A 4,278-nucleotide genomic window follows, 5' to 3' on the forward strand; every position below is an offset into this window, starting at 1 on the left:
TATATATATATATATATATATATATACATCTGTGTCTGTATCCCCACCATTCCCCGTCTTCTATTGTTGATCTGTTCGGTGCATTAAAACAAAAAGAAAAAGAGGCGTCAGAAAAGAAGATTATAATTACAACAATAACAACGAATAATGCCTTAACAAAAAAAAAAGAGAAAAAGAGAGAATCGTTCGGTTTATTTCTTGTTTTTTTTTTTACAAAAAGAAAACAACAATTACTACTACTACTACTGCTATCCTTACTACTACTACTACTACTACTACAATAATGAAACCTCACTGTTGCTACTGTTATTAATTAACTACAATAACTAACCTGACCATGGTAAAATGGTATCATTCTGGACATAAAATAAAGGTAAGAATTTTCCTTCCTTATTTCAAATTTTATTCCTGACGCCTCCCCCTTTCTCTGTCCCCCTCCCCCTTTCCTTCCGTCCCTCTCTTTCTCTTTCATTCTCTCACTTTCATCCTCAAATCGAACGGACCCCCGGAATCTGTCCTCTTTCCAAAATTTCGTTGCTATTTCCTGCTTATACGGCAATGTTTAAGTATCTTGTAAAAAAAAAAAAGAGATTTTTTTTTCCTTTCTAAATCTTGATATTTATTATATTCTTTTTTCATTTTATTTTCGTTGAATTTTTTTTTTCTTGTCTATTACCCCCACACCACCCTCCCCCGCTTCTTCATCATTTCTTCAAACTCTCCTTATATTATCGATCAATATTCCATCATTGCCTCCTTCAAACCAATATTAACCACTTGTACTTCATGCTTTAGTTTATATATTGTATTACGATTATTATTATTATTATTATTATTCCCAGCCTATTTTCCCCTTCCGATTCACAGAAATTACGATCATTACACATACAACAACATAACAAAACATACACACCACACACACACACACACACACACACACACACACACACACACACATACACACACCATAAATACACACACACCATACACACACACACACAAACACACACACACGGTGTCGGATATCATCATCGTCGTAATCGTCGTGGTTGCTTGTCATCATAATGATCATATCATCGCTGTCGGTTTTGTTGTTTAGCCCTAGGCAAGACCTGACTGAGCAGATGTTTGGGCAAATGCACTCCAGCCGTAATTACCCCGCTTCTTTCTTTCTCTATTTCTTTTTCCGTATATATTTACTACTACATCGTCCAACATGCTCTCGTTTTCTCCTTTTCCCTCTTTCTTTTTCCGTTTTTCTCCCTATATTTCATTACTTTTGCATACTCTAAAGGTGTGATTTAATGATTTGAGGAGTGATTTCGGTGCTATTATTTCCAATAGGCCGTGCAACCGCGCAGAAGCTTTCTCATTGCTGTTGGTCAAGATTAGATCTTTAACCTAAAGCAATGAAACGCAGCTTCATTCATTGAATTCAGTCGGAAAGCGATATGCCATCCTCTTCCTGAGGCTCGTCGTTCAATGGCCACCCATTTAATGACCGGCACACCGCCTGCACTGGAGACTGTATTGATTTCAGACCGTAAATTTATTTCGCAAAACTAACCCATACTACACACACACACACACACACACACACACACACATGTTCTCATTGTTTAAATGCACACTGTTACATGTATGTGCACATGCGTACAGATATACATTCGCACGTTTTGCATATCATATCATATCATATATATATATTTATATATATATATATATATATATATAGATGCACATGCACACACATGCCGATCGCACATACACACACACATACTTACGTATACCCATTATCTTATAATCACACATAATTCACAGTCACACACGCACGCATGTATATAAACACATTTTAGACTCACAGACTCATGTGAACCTCACAAGGTACGCCTTAGTCAAACCGAGGCATGTATTCAGTGGCAATGGTATGAAATTATAAATTATTTGGTGGGGTCTGTTCAATATCTACGCGAAATCAGAATCGTAAATAATGGAATTGCAATAAATCCGTATATTTACTTTACACGCATACACGAAATATATATATACATATATATATATATATATATTTAGATAGATAGATAGATAGATAGATAGATAGATAGATAGATAGATAGATAGATAGATAGATAGATAGATAGATCAGCTAGACCCGTGAAGCTTACGATCTCTGTTAAGGGCCTCTCGCTTTCACAATAAAGCACACACAAGGTATATATATACTCTACGCTATAGTGTATTAAATCCTTATTTGAGCCATATAGTCTTCCCAGATTTATGTTGAGTATATTACGTGAATGTGTGTGTGTGTGTGTGTGTGTGTGTGTATGTGTGTGTGTGTGCGTGCGCGTGTACATACGTGTGTATGCATGTCTGTATACATATGTATGGCAGACAACACACCGCCGGTCTAGGATAGTCTCAGTATTGGTCCTTATTCACGATGTGTGTGTGTATATATGTATATATGTATGTGTATATATATATATATATATATGTGTGTGTGTGTGTGTGTGTGTGTGTATGTGCATCAAATACACGGACCCTTAATGTACACAAGTCACAAGACTTACAGGATAATATGATAATATGAGAACATAAATAACTACTGCCTAACGATGCTTTTTACACTGCAAAATGCAGGAATGCAACGCTAAATTCTATAATTCTGCATTTCTAACTATCATGTGCATACGTGTATGTGTGTGTATACATAACACATAGATATATACATATATATATGTGTATGTATACATAACACATACATACATATATATGTGTGTGTATGTATGTATAATACATACATACATACATATATACATACACACACACACACACACACACAAAAAGAATTCGCAATTCTATCGTATCAATACAATTCTTCGATATATTGTTTTAAACATCTGTATACCTAATATATATATATATATATTTATACGCACACACATACACATACATACATGCATACATACATACATGCATACATACATGCATACATACATACATGCATACATACATACATGCATACATACATACATACATACATACATAACATACCCAGTCCTGACTCTAAGCAAATTTTTCGCATTCCAATGTTCTGTCATCTCATTCTAAGTTTCTCCCTCAAGTTACACAGCTTTCACTTTCGGTTTACTACACTTCTACTGAATATCTCCTACATTCTTCCTGTCTGCAAGTTAGGAGATTAGCGACGGAAATATTTCCCTTGGATTTTAAAACTATGACGAGGACTGCTTTCTCCTTGCTGGTTTTGGTGCATCGAAATCACCATCATTTAGGTGGAGTTTATTTGTATTATGAACACGTGTAGATGTGTACAAGATAATTTACGATGACTATCAATAAAAATTCGTGTGCAGTGTACGTGTCTAAGAGTGTGAATTTATTTAAATTCCTAGTTTAAGAAATTTGATGTTTATTCCAACGAGTTTCTCGATGTGAACGATCTTCAAGTAATAGGACATATATATGTTTAAACTCACTAGCTTGATGTTGTTTATACTCCCTTCTAAGTCTAACATGTATATATATATATATATAGATAGATAGATAGATAGATAGATAGATAGATAGATAGATAGATAGATAGATAGATAGATAGATAGACAGACAGACAGATAGATAGATAAATATTTATTTATATATACACACACACACACACACAAATATATACACTATACATACACGTCCCTGTTTCAGTGTGTGCATGTATTTATAAACATGTGTGCATATATACACACGTTCATGTATGTGTGTGTATGCATATCCATAAATACATGTATACACGCATACGTATGGAAATAAGGTACTCTCAAAAACATGCATAAATATGCATAAATACACGTATATATAAATATGTTTGTGCGTGTGTTTGGGGGAGAAGTACACGCACATATATACACAATATGTACTATTCGCTATATTTAACGTAACTTCATAACTAAAAGAGCGAGAAATGATAATAAAAAGTTATTTCAATATAATCTTAGATACACGTTTTCTTTAACAAAGGTTGTATTTTATTAACTTTACAGTGTTCGGAATTGTGATGTGCAGAAAAATCTATGAAATCCGTACAGAACAGAGGGCGAACGTACAAAGGTTACATTGCGTTAAATAAATCTTCGGGTTGATTATAACGACCAAAAATTTACTGCTTACTTCCGGGTCTCTTCACTTCCGCTGTTTACAGATTAATTACTTTTGCTGTATTGACAATATGGTGGAAGGAAAAATATCAAAAGGAAACATTATATA

General features: G+C 34.2%; 1 protein-coding gene across 8 annotated transcripts in view; it reads left to right on the forward strand.

Annotated features, from left to right (window-relative positions):
* Positions 1 to 6: 6 nt before the first annotated feature.
* LOC106884166 (protocadherin Fat 4) overlaps positions 7 to 4,278 on the forward strand; it is a 693,587-nt gene continuing 689,315 nt past the window's right edge. For all 8 annotated transcript variants that reach the window (XM_052973410.1, XM_052973407.1, XM_052973404.1 and 5 more), the window contains exon 1: positions 7 to 373. The gene's annotated coding sequence lies outside the window, so the exon portion shown is untranslated. The remainder of the gene's footprint in view (positions 374 to 4,278) is intronic.

This window comes from Octopus bimaculoides, chromosome 1, assembly GCF_001194135.2.
Source record: "Octopus bimaculoides isolate UCB-OBI-ISO-001 chromosome 1, ASM119413v2, whole genome shotgun sequence".
Taxonomy (NCBI): Eukaryota; Metazoa; Mollusca; class Cephalopoda; order Octopoda; family Octopodidae; genus Octopus; species Octopus bimaculoides.